This window comes from Branchiostoma floridae, chromosome 6 (genome assembly GCF_000003815.2).
Source record: "Branchiostoma floridae strain S238N-H82 chromosome 6, Bfl_VNyyK, whole genome shotgun sequence".
In the NCBI taxonomy this organism is placed as follows: Eukaryota; Metazoa; Chordata; class Leptocardii; order Amphioxiformes; family Branchiostomatidae; genus Branchiostoma; species Branchiostoma floridae.
The window spans coordinates 5257001-5270544 of NC_049984.1; the positions used below are offsets into that span (position 1 = coordinate 5257001).

General features: G+C 37.2%; 1 long non-coding RNA gene across 1 annotated transcript; it reads left to right on the forward strand.

Moving 5' to 3' along the window:
- The first annotated feature begins 2671 nt into the window (after positions 1-2671).
- LOC118418635 lies at positions 2672-6289 on the forward strand. Its single transcript, XR_004831476.1, has 2 exons — positions 2672-2841; positions 5311-6289. It is a non-coding gene; the product is annotated as an uncharacterized LOC118418635 (long non-coding RNA).
- The last annotated feature ends 7255 nt before the right edge of the window (positions 6290-13544 follow it).

Here is a 13544-nt window from a genome sequence, read left to right on the forward strand (position 1 = left end):
TCGATGAACACTCATGATCAATATCATAACTATGAGGTTCTTAACTACGACCTCATAAGCTATGTAAATGAGGCCCTGACCTGCTTGGTTTTACTCTTACTAATAATGTTCACCTTTTTTTAAATTCCTAATGCCGCGAGTATAAAATTCTAGCGTGAGTAGTGACCGCTGGCTCAGTACTTTCGCTTGCAAACCACTACGGAGGATGGTACTTAGGCTAATAAAATTCCCGCCATTTACCACTATTAAATAGAGTTTGTTATTGGATGTTGTGGAAAATCCCAACTTTACAGCCAATCGACATGATGATGACCTGAGGAAGATATCATCTTGGTCCGAAGATGGCTCATGTAGTTAGACTGAAGAAATGCTTTTTTTTTCTAAGAAATTGAATCCCCCTTACCTTCCACCTCTTTTCCTCAATAATTGTGTCTGTAAAAATCTCATAAGCAACTATTTTAACGTCCACGATGTCTTGGGAAATACATATTTCATATATGATAGCCAAGGCATCCAAAAGAGTGTCTTCACTTAACAAATTGAAATTTAGATTACCACGAACAGTACTTGATGCCATCAAGGAGGTTAAACCTCCTAGATACCATTTACAAGTCCTTAATCCGTCCTCTTCTTGAGTGCGCCGATATTATATGGCATGGATGTACTTTATGTGATTCCCAGGACCAGTAAGAGGTTCTTCATAGTCTTCGCTCCTTTCTGAAGTTGGTTGGGAAAGACTCTCTGATCTGCGATATGTTCATTCCTTGATCATGTTTTACAAATAGTTAACGGCCACACTCGTCACTGTATCTTAAGGACTTGATCCCTCCCAAGTTTCTGCTTCGACCTCACATAAATTAATAATCTTCGCAACAAACACAACCTACAGCTACCCATTTGCGCCACAAATCGATACCAAAAGTCTTTTATTCCTTATGCAACACAACATTGGAATGGTCTTGACATTGTTGTTCATTCACTTAACTTTAATTGCATGAAAGAAATTAGTCAAATTAGTACCCCCCCCCCCCTCCCTCAATAAACATTTTAGTCACGGCCCTCGGTACACCTGCGCCCTCCTCATAGTCTCTACCAGACTCCGGATCGCTGGAAAAATCGTAGAAATGGAACAAATAGAGGAGTAAGCCGGTCAGAGGAACATAACCGGCCAGGGAACAGCACGGGGTAGGATCGCGAGCTGTTCCCTGGCCGGTTATATTCCTCTCTATTTGTTCCATTTCTACGATTTTCCAGCGATCCGGAGTCTGGTAGACACTACTCCTCACACGTCTTCGCATCGGCACCTGCAGTCTGAATCATAGCTTATTTGTACGTAATATAGTCCAGCAGGTGAACTGTGGGTGTCGATGCGAACGCGTTGTACATTTCTTGTTATACTGTCCTACCTATAAACAACAAAGAATTAATTTTCTCGGCAATCTTCAGAATCTAGTAAGTAACACTCTTGATTTCAACAGTCTTCTGGAATCACCCCGCATCCATCTACTATTAAGGGGTTCACCTTTCTTGCCATACGATACAAACAGCAGAATTCTAAACTTAATTGTAAACTAGAGTTCGGCGACCTCATACCTCCATGAAAATTTGGAGCTTTTGTAAATTTCATGCACATGACATACCATTTACATAACTTATGCATGGCGATGTTCATTAATGACTAACGTACACATGTCACAAGTAAAAAATTTCCATCATAAGTCATTATGCGGATTTGCTATTTTTGTATATATTATGCAAATCAGTTCCTCATTTGCATATTTGGTATCTGCTTATGTTTCACCTATCATAACTTGCACGTGTTACATTTACTGAAGTTCAGGTATTGAAAACAATGGAATTGTACAATTTCCTCATTAATTATGCAAATTAAGACCTCATTTGCATAGAATGTATGTCATTATGACCATCTTTGCCTAACCTACCTGCATGCCAATAATGATGGCAATGCATCATTCCTTTCTATAGTTATCCTCTTTGGAGTGTCTTGAAAAAACGCCCCTGCAGTTCCAAAATTAAATGTTAGGGGGCTGAAACTTGCCTCACTTTGTCATGACATTAAAAGCTATCTACCACCCAAATATCAAATCCATATCATGTCCGGTACAAGAGATACGTACAAAAAACTGCTATGATAGAATTAGCTCATTAATTATGCAAATGTGATCTAGTTTTGCATAATTAGTATTTTATCTTGTATAACATAGTCTAAGGTACCTACATACCAAAAATCATGAAAATCCATTGTTCCCTTCTTGAGTTATCCACTTCAGAAGTTTTTGACAAAAATGCCCCTGCTATCCCAAAACTAGACGCTAGGGGGCCCAAACTTATGTCACTTATTCCTGAGCACAAGAGCTATCTAACGCCCAAAAATTGGGACCGTATCTTGTTCAGAACACGAGATAGTAAAACCGGAAGTTGCGCTGCAGTACCAAGGATATTCGCTAGGGGGCCCAAAATCTAATCACTTCCAGCTTTTATCGCACCCTACCAACATACCAAGTATGAAACTAATCCATCCAGCCGTTCTTGAGTTACTAGTATCTTGTTGACAGACGGACACACACACAAACGCAGGGTAACCTCCATGACATTTCATGGAGGTAAAAAAAAAAAAAAAGATTTATATTGTAGATACTAAACGCTTTGTAACCACCATAGTGAGAAGTACACTGGTGGGGAAGCGCAATGCTTTATGGTTAACTAGGCTTGTTACAAGATGGCCGCCATCCAAGATGGCGGCTCTTGGTGGAAACCCGAAGTGGGTGCAAGAAAACAGACCACTGCTCACCGGGATGGTCATGGATGACTACGCACAAGGTACGTATAGGCGGGAGATACGTGTGTCCTTTATCTTTCATGACATTGATACTTCTATGAGGAGCCGATTGCCCAATTTCTACCGAATATACCCTATGAGACATAAGGTTGGAGCCTCTGGCGACATCAATCTCGACTTGAGAAAGTACGTTACCTCCAAATCGCATTTGAACTCGTTTTGTCATTACTACTACATGGACCCCTAGCACACGAAAAATTTGAGAGTAATCGATGCAGCAGATCTCGAAAAATTCAATGCACAATGTATTTGCCCCCCTCCCACCCTCTGCAGCCAAGGAGACAAAGTGTGTCAACTTCAAGGACTGGGAGAAATTAAAAAAAATCAATCAATTTTCTGGAACGTAATTTAGATCATGACTACATAAATCACACCAACATACTTCAATATATCAGAGAGATCCATTCATTTGATCCTGAAATACAGACTGCCAAAGTTGCATGAATTTTGCTTAGCAATATTGTTTACACTGTGTCATCTTCATGGACTGGGAGAAATTCAAAAAAATCCATTTCTCTTTTTCAAAGTAATTTACATCATGAGTACTTAAATCACTCTAACATATTCTAGAATATTGAAGAGATCCATTCATTTGATCATGAAATACAGACTGCCAAAGTTGCTTGAATTTTGCTCAGCAATATTGTTTACACTGTGTCATCTTCATGGACTGGGAGAAATTCAAAAAAATCATCTAATCTTTTTCAAAGTAATTTAGATCATGAGTACGTAAATCACTCTAACATATTTTAGAATATTGAAGAGATCCATTCATTTGATCATGAAATACAGACTGCCAAAGTTGCATGAATTTTGCTTAGCAATATTGTTTACACTGTGTGAACTTCAAGGACTGGGATAAATTCAAAGAAATCAATTAATCCTCTTCAAAATATTTGAGATCATGCCTATATAAACTACTCTAACATATTCTGGAATATTGGAGAGATTTGATTATTTGATCCTGAAATACAGACTGCCAAAGTTGCATGAATTTTGCTTACCAATATTGTTTACACTGTGTGACCTTCAAGGACTGGGAGAAATTTAAAAAATGCATTGATTTTTTAAAAAAGTATATTGAAACATGACTACATATATCATTCTACCAGACTCCAGGATATTGGAGAGATCCACTCATTTGATCTGTAAATATTCACAGTCAAAGTTTGTAGACTTTTGGTCAGCCATATTGTTAATACTAAGTGAACTTTAATGACTGAGATAACTTCAAAAAAATCAATTAACTATTTTCAAAGTAATTAAAAACATGACTGTATATATCACTTTAATATGCCCCTGGATATTGGAGACATCCACTCATTTGATTTAGTATTATAGACAGTCAGAGTTTCTTGAATTTTGGTCAGCCATATTGTTTACACTGTATACAGTTTAAGGACTGGGATAAATTCAATGAAATCAATTGATTCTTTTCAAAGTAATTGAAAACATAACTGCATATATCACTCTAACATATGCCTACATATTGGAGAGATCCACTCATTTGATTTGATATCATAGACAGTCAAAGTTTCCTGAATTGTGGTCAGCCATATTGTTTACACTATATGCAGTCTAACTGTAATGACTGGGATAGATTCAAAGAAATCAATTGATTTGTTTCAAAGTTATTTAAAACATAACTTCACATATTACTCTAACATATGCCTGTATATTGGAGAGATCCACTCATTTGTTTTAGTATTTTATAGACAGTCAAACCTTCCTGAATTTGGGCCAGCAGCCATATTGTTTGCACTTTGTGAAGTACACTGTGTGTAGGATGAATTAAAAAAAAAGTAAGCTGTGTAATTCAAGTGAATGAAAACAAGAATGCATACTAGTATATGTTACATCAACATATCCTGAAAAGTACAGAGATGCTGAATTTTGATCCAGAAATGAAATATTGACTTGCTTGTCTTTAGTTTTGTTTTCTTCAGTTGTATTGTTCAAAGTGTCTTAACTTCAAGCACTGGGATAAGCTTAACATGTTCATAATGTTACCTATATCTGCATCAAACTTTGATAAGTGTAAGATACTTAGATTACAGTTCTTACAGCAGTATATATATATGTGTGTACAATGCTTTATCATGCCAAACCCCCCTCCCCCATTTTCCAAGAATGGTAAAGAAATGTTTCTAATCCATGGCTGTTTGGATCTTGTAAACATGTTTCACCTCATAATAGAGCTTCATAAATATTGCTCCTAATAACTATGACTCAGGATTCAAATTTTTGAATATGAACATAACAAAAACAACAAATGTATACAAATCATTCAAGGGTATGCACAGAAATGTTATTGTCCATGTTAGTTTGATGTTATGCAATCAGATTTTTTTTTACATTATTTGAGTAGTATAGATAACTTTGTTGAAAGACAATGAACAGAAAGAAAAGAAGCACTTACAATCACAATCCTCTCTCTCTTTATTTTCCAGTTGAAGGACAGAAAATTATTGGTTTGCTCTGAACCAGGACTGTGGAGTTCAATACAGCCTTACATCAGATTCTCTCACCAACCCTGTTATGATTCACAGACCTGGAATACTCACAGAATGAAAACATCAATACATACATATTTTATAGCTACTGTGTATTTAAGTTGTGTGTTTACTATTTGCATTGTTGATGATTTGTAATTTATTTCTATGATTTGTTATACCTCTTTTCCAACTTTACCCTACTGTCTTTGATTGAAAGGAGGCTGGATAAACACAGTGTATTGTTGTGCATTGTAATGCTCAATGTTATGAACCAATGATGTCTTACCTGAAAGTGTAACTTGAAAAATATATATAGTATATCTGTATTAGCTTGAAATAGTAGAATTGACATTAGTATAGGACTGAAACAAATGTACTTTATCTATTGTGTGTCCATTGTTTTCTTTTCCCTTGGCATGGAAGAATATCCTAGCCTGTGTGCTATCCTAGTTAGATTACCAAGGCTCCTATACCACTCCCCCATACATAGGGAATTGTAGGGGCCTTAGCAAACAAGGATTGTGCAGCATATTACCCTGTGGTATCTTTATATCTTAGTAACTTCTTAGACAACTTTGTGTAATATCTGATGCATTGTGATCAGTATCACTATAATAGGAACTACTGGTTTGATATTACATTTCATCACCTTATGTTAGGTCTATTGTATGTTACCACTTTTTGTATATTTCTTTTGACACACATTAAAACATATTTTCTGATGCACACTAAATGATATTGTTTAATGTACAAATGGTAAGATGAACCTGGCAAGTCTGTTACCAACTACATGTGTTACATCAAATTCAATATCAGTAGTACAAATGAATGAATCTACAGTATTCTATAAAGAGATATCTATGAAATATAATATTGGGAAAATAATATGAATAAAAGTTTTAAACATAGAATTTATACTTTAAACAAGAAGATACTCTATGTCATATCACCTTTTTATCATAATAAACTGTATGCAGGCCACGCCTGTTTTTCCCTCTTCACTATTTTTCTGATAAACCTCTGGCCTTAATGTTACATCAAAATTATTACCATGTGCTTAAAATTTATTGTCTTCATTTGCATTCAATTTTTTTTTCATGTACAGTCTTAGAAAAGTTTGTGCTGAAAATTTTGATGTTTTCATATTAACGTTATTCATAATATTAGATGATTTTCACAGTGGAATTATTTCACAGGAAATCTGTTTTTTCCTATTTACTCCATTGTTTTTCTGGGACGAATTTGGAAAGTGACCTTATCATATTTCGACATTGTTTGGCTCAATACTGATCAGGAAAGCACCCAACACAATGCCCCTACATTACAATGCGTCAGTATAGAACAAACTGCAGGAAGTAGAAATTTCAATTTTGCCGCCACAAGTTTGTACCCATCATCCCTTGCGCCTGAAACAAGCCTCGATTTCGTGGATGCCGGCGTTTCCATGGCCTGTAACCACTCACTCTTAAACCCTTCAGTCAACAACTTGTTGTACTATATGTGTCTGGAACTACCCGGACCGTTTGTAATCTGCTGTGAGTTGCTCGTTGTTGTTATTACCTCCATGAAATGTCATGGAGGTTATAGTTTACCCAGCGTTTGTGTGTGTGTGTGTGTGTCTGTCTGTCTGTCTGTCAACAAGATAACTCAAGAACGGCTGGATGGATTAGTTTCATACTTGGTGTGTTGGTGGGGTGCGATGAAAGCTAGAAGCGATTAGATTTTGGGCCCCCTAGCGGCTTCCCTTGGTACTGCAGCGCAACTTCCGGTTTTGCTATCTCGTGTTCTGAACACGCTATGGTCACGATTTTTGAGTGTTAGATAGCTCTTGTGCTCAGGAATAAGTGACATAAGTTTTGGCCCCCTACCGACTAGGTGTGGGATAGCAGGGGCATTTTGTCAAAAACTTCTGAAGAGGATAACTCAAGAAGGGAACAATGGATTTTCATGATTTTTGGTATGTAGGTACCTTAGACAATGTTGTACAAGATAAGATACCAATTATGCAAAATAGGAGTAAATTTGCATAATTAATGAGAATATTCTATCATGGCAGTTTTTTCATGTATCTCTTGTCCCGGACATGACATAGTCTTGACATTTGGGTGGTAGATAGCTTGCAGTGACATGACAAAGTGGGGCAGATTTCAGCCCCCTAACATGTAATTTCAGAACTGCAGGGGCGTTTTTGTCAAGACATTCCAAAGTGGATAACTGCAGAAAGGATTGACGAATTGGCATCATTTTAGGGGTGCAGGTAGCTTAGGCAAAGGTGTTCATAATGATATACATGTTATGCAAATGAGGACCTTATTTGCATAATTAATGAGGAAATTGTATAATACCATTATTACTAATAACTGGACTTCAATAAATGTAACACTTATTAAGAGCTGATGTCTGTAAAAACCAAGCAAAATCAGAAAAAGTTGGCCAAACTCAAAAAATCGATTTTCCTTAAATTTTGTGTGGTGGTAGGGCCTTGGTCCAAACCTACAAAAATGGCAAAGTTTTAGATCTGCGGTCACCGGTTGCCATGGCAACGGCCATTTTCAAAATGGCGGATTTTCACCAAGGGACGGCCTTGGTCGCGTCCAAAATCGGCCTCCTTTGGACTCCTGTAGCCCCCACAAATTAACAGATATTTTATCGATTCTCGCATATGTTATTACCCCTATTCTAATGAACAAAATGATATATAGTGATGCTCAAAATGTTTTTGTGGTCAGGTGCAGTAGATGTTTAAAAATGATGTGTTTTCGTGAATTTCCAAAATTGGCAAAAATCCATTTTTTGACCATTTTTATTGACCATTAGCTCATTAGCAGGCAAATCAATTTGCTTCATTTTCGGCACAGTTATAGTTTGAACCTTTGTATACATCATATGTAAAAATAAATTTGGGCCTTTTACGTATCGGACCGTGGTGGCCCCCAGAGTAAACCAATATTTCCATTTCAAGAAAATCGTAACCATAGAATTATTCCTGGAAAAACAGTCATAGCTTACCAGAAATGAATCTCATTATCATTGTATGTAACAGAGGAACTTACCTATCACTTCTAAAAGCAGGGTTGTTTTAGATTTTTTTATAATTGCCTTTAAAATGATTTTATTGAGTTTTTTTGGTCGTTTTTAGACCAAAAAATGTATCTTTTGGCCCCAGCACTCTGGTATTACAAGCAAATGACCTGAAATTTGGTATGGGAATGTCCTGGACATGTACACACATGGGTTGATAACTGGTTTGCCATATGATAGAACAAAATGCTGAATTTTGTGACTTATTTGGGGCATTTTCGGCCCAAAAACTACATTTTTGGCCCCAGCACCCTGGTTTTACAACCAAATGACCTGAAATTTAGTATAGGAATGCCCTGGACACATACGCACATGGATTCAATAACACTTTTGGCATACTGTTCAATAAAATGCAAAGGTTTGTGATTTTTGGTTTATTTTTTTCCCAAAAAAGTACATTTTTGGCTCCCCTACCCTGGTTTTACAACTGAATGACCTGGAATTCGGTATAGCAATGCCCTGAACATATGCACACATGGATTCAATAACATGTTTTACATATAGTACAACAAAATGCTTAATTTTGAGATTTTTGCCATTTTTTTTACCAAAAAAAAAGTCATTTTCTTGCTCCTGTTCCCTGGTAAATAACCAGTAAATAACCGGTAAAAAATTGGTATAGGAGCGCATCGGAAATGGCTTTTATAACCCGTTTTTGCATACAGTGCAACAAAACGCTTAATGTTGTACTTTTTGGTCATTGCTTTACCCAAAGTACATTTCTAGCTCCTGTTCCCTATTAGGCATTACAGGCAAATTACCTCCTGGACTCCAAAAACCCCCAGAAAGTAAGAGATATTCTATTGATTCCCGTATATGTTATTACCCATATTCTAATAAGAAAAGTGATATTAAGTTATCCTCGAAATGTTTTTGTAGTGAGGTGCAGCAGATGTTAAAAGATGACGTGTCTTTGTAAATTGTAAATTGCCAAAAAGTGTTATTAAAGTGTCCAGGGCACTCCCATACCGAATTTCAGATTATTTAATTGGAGAAACAGGTTTTTTTACAGGAGCCAAAATATTTTTTTTGTAAAAAAAAATGGCAAAAAAACACACACAAAATTCAGCATTTCGCTGTACTGTATGACAAGCATGCCCTGGACATATGTGCGCATATGTCCAGGGCATTCCTATACCAAAGTTCAAGTCGTCTAAATTTTTTTAGTTGTGAAACCAGGCTACAAGAGCCAAAAATGCACTTTTTTGTTTTAAAAAAATGGCCCAAAATTAAGCATTTTGTTGTATTGTATGCCAAACGTGTTGTTATTGGATCCATCAGTGCATATGTCCAGGGCATTCCAATACCGAATGCAGGTCATTCAATGGTAAAGCCAGGGTACAGGAGCCAAAAATGTACCTTTTTTTTAGTAAAAAAAATGACCAAAATTAAGCATTTTGTTGCACAGTATGCCAAAATTATTATTGACTCTATGTGTACATGTGTCCAGGGCATTTTTATACCGAATTTCATTTACTTTGAAAACCAGGGTTTAATGGGCCAAAAATGTACTTTTGGGGCCAAAAATTACAAAAAGGAGCCAGAAATGTACTTTGGGTAAAACAATGACCAAAAATTACAACATTAAGCGTTTTGTTGCACTGTATGCAAAAACGGGTTATAAAAGCCATTTCAAATGCGATTCTACATTTGTATACCGATTTTTTACCGGTTATTTACTTGGAAAACCAAGGAACAGGAGCAAAAAAATAACTTTTTTGTAAAATAAATCTCAAAATTAAGCATTTTGTTGTACTGTATGTAAAACATGTTATTGAATCCATGTGTACATATGTTCAGGGCATTGCTATACCGAATTCCAGGTCATTCAGTTGTAAAACCAGGGTAGGGGAGCCAAAAATGTACTTTTTTGGGAAAAAAATAAACCAAAAATCACAAACCTTTGCATTTTATTGAACAGTATGCCAAAAGTGTTATTGAATCCATGTGCGTATGTGTCCAGGGCATTCCTATACTAAATTTCAGGTCATTTGGTTGTAAAACCAGGGTGCTGGGGCCAAAAATGTAGTTTTTGGGCCGAAAATGCCCCAAATAAGTCACAAAATTCAGCATTTTGTTCTATCATATGGCAAACCAGTTATCAACCCATGTGTGTACATGTCCAGGACATTCCCATACCAAATTTCAGGTCATTTGCTTGTAATACCAGAGTGCTGGGGCCAAAAGATACATTTTTTGGTCTAAAAACGACCAAAAAAACTCAATAAAATCATTTTAAAGGCAATTATAAAAAAATCTAAAACAACCCTGCTTTTAGAAGTGATAGGTAAGTTCCTCTGTTACATACAATGATAATGAGATTCATTTCTGGTAAGCTATGACTGTTTTTCCAGGAATAATTCTATGGTTACGATTTTCTTGAAATGGAAATATTGGTTTACTCTGGGGGCCACCACGGTCCGATACGTAAAAGGCCCAAATTTATTTTTACATATGATGTATACAAAGGTTCAAACTATAACTGTGCCGAAAATGAAGCAAATTGATTTGCCTGCTAATGAGCTAATGGTCAATAAAAATGGTCAAAAAATGGATTTTTGCCAATTTTGGAAATTCACGAAAACACATCATTTTTAAACATCTGCTGCACCTGACTACAAAAACATTTTGAGCATCACTATATATCATTTTGTTCATTAGAATAGGGGTAATAACATATGCGAGAATCAATAAAATATCTGTTAAATTGTGGGGGCTACAGGAGTCCAAAGAAGATCTATTTTGGACGCGACCATGCCTTCCCTTGGTGAAAATCCGCCATTTTGAAAAATAGCCGTTGCCATGGCAACCGGTGACCGCAGATCTAAAACTTTGCCATTTTTGTAGGTTTGGACCAAGGCCCTACCACCACACAAAATTTAAGGAAAATTGATTTTTTGAGTTTGGCCACCCTATGCTTGGTTTTTACAGACAGAGCCTCTTAATTATGATAGATGGAATATAAGCAGATACCAAATATGGTAATGAGGAACTTATTTGCATAATTTATGTACAAATTACAAAGCCGCTTTAAGTCTAATGATTGGAATTTTATACTTGTGACATGTGTATGTTAGTCAATGATGAACAACAACACGCATAAATTATGTTAATGTATTAGTCAATTGCATGAAATTTACAAAAGCTCTAAATTTTCATGGAGGTATGAGGTCGCCGAACTCTAGTTGTTATTTTATTCGTCTTTGTCAGCTGTAACGTTATCTTTTTTTGAGAGGTGGTGATGATATTAGCATGTCTGTTAGAGTGCATCACCTCTCTGTCCTGTTCTGTACGTTGTTGTTCAATAAATGAAAAAAATAATAATATTACACGTATTTCCTGGGAAATTGTGTAAATGAGTCATGCATTTGTATAATTGACATCTAACGATTCACCTCTCTTTGTCAGTTACAAATGTTTGAGAGTCCTTCCGTGGATGGAATGCCGTGCATTTGCATTCATTATACAAATTAGATCCTGACTTGCACAATGAACATCTATATTTCGCACGTCCCGGTTTTGAACTTAGCCATTTTGCCTCAAGCAAGGAGTTTTTTTATAGCCTCCTTGCCTCAAGCAACGTGAAGAGACAGATTAACTGGATAGACAGCATTTGCAGACGGAAGTCGTGAGAGAACAGCACCAGCACTGCAAGCGTCAAGATTTCTGAAGTTGTCACCAATTTTTTTACAGGTGGGAAATATTTTCCGTACAGATTCGTAGGTAAAGGAATGAGACCGTCTTCTGCCGCTGTGAACAGATTAACGCAACATGTCAGTACACGTATATCGTTTAACGTAGTTATTTTTAGAAGTCATATGCATGAACTGACGTTTCCTGGAAAAGGGCAGGTGGACCTCATTGGGTTTAAACCCCAGGGGCGCTAATAGGAGATGCGCGGGCTGACTGCTTTGGGCCACCGAATAAAATATCCTAGCTGCCCGATCCAGGCTGGCTCCCAGGGTATTGGGCCAACTACCGTCAACGTAAAGTGTTTAAAGACAACTCAATCTTTTCCTAATTTTCGGAGATTAGTGACGGACGTTTCGAATGACGTCTATCACTCTTCTTCAGCATCATTAGAATGAACTACAGAGGCGACGCGTCGCACCGAAGGCGCGACAGTCCGGCTATGGAGTCTGGGGACACGCTCGGCCTCCGGGAAAATTTTGAATTGACCCTCTGAATGCCCTTTCCTGCATTTTGACGGGCAAATTTTGCTGACAGACTGAGCTAAGTTTCATGGCAATTCTATTAGAAAGACACATGGTTTTAGCTTAAGTTATTATGGGCGCGATGTCCCTCTACATATTTTCACGATTTCGAGCGCGAAGGCGCAAGCCGCCGCAAGGTATTAAAGTCCCTTGAAATTTTGAAATCTGGACCCTCTGAAACGCCATTTTCTGAATTTGAGGGACGGGTTCTGCAGACAGACTATGCTTAATTAATCTCACTGTTTGAGAAAGAGAATTTTGAGGGCGTTGACACCCGCCCCTCAACATATTTTCGCTATGTCGTCAGGCCATGAAAACGACGGCATTCACGGAATCGAGGCTTGTGCAAGTCGGGGATAATTGGTACAAACTTGTGGCGGCAAAATTGAAATGTCTCCTTTCTGTGGTTTGTTCTACGCTGACTCTTCGTAATGTAAGAGTATTGTATTGGGTGCTTTACCGAGAACTATTGAGCCTACCGATGGCAAGATATGATTAGTTCACACTCTAGATTCGTTACAGAAAAAAGATAGAGTAGATGGGAAAAACAGATTTCCTGTTGTAGACCCCAATGATTCCACTGTAAAAATCACCTTTAATATACTATAGCGAGAGACATGACCGGAATGAATGGACGCGAATCATGTCTCTCGCTATCATATATTTTGTACCATATATGTAAAATCGTTATATAGACTAATATAAGACTCATTAGGACTTTTAATGACGCAAGTCTGATATTACGTTGGGCGCGCTCCAGTAGCCTGGATACCCGGATGCCCCAACCTCAAAATATATCTTTCGTGTTGGGATAGATACTTGAGATCGGGCTGGGGTTTGGTAATACCCCCCGGCCCCTCACATCATGAGGCGCGATTCGATCGGACGACGAGT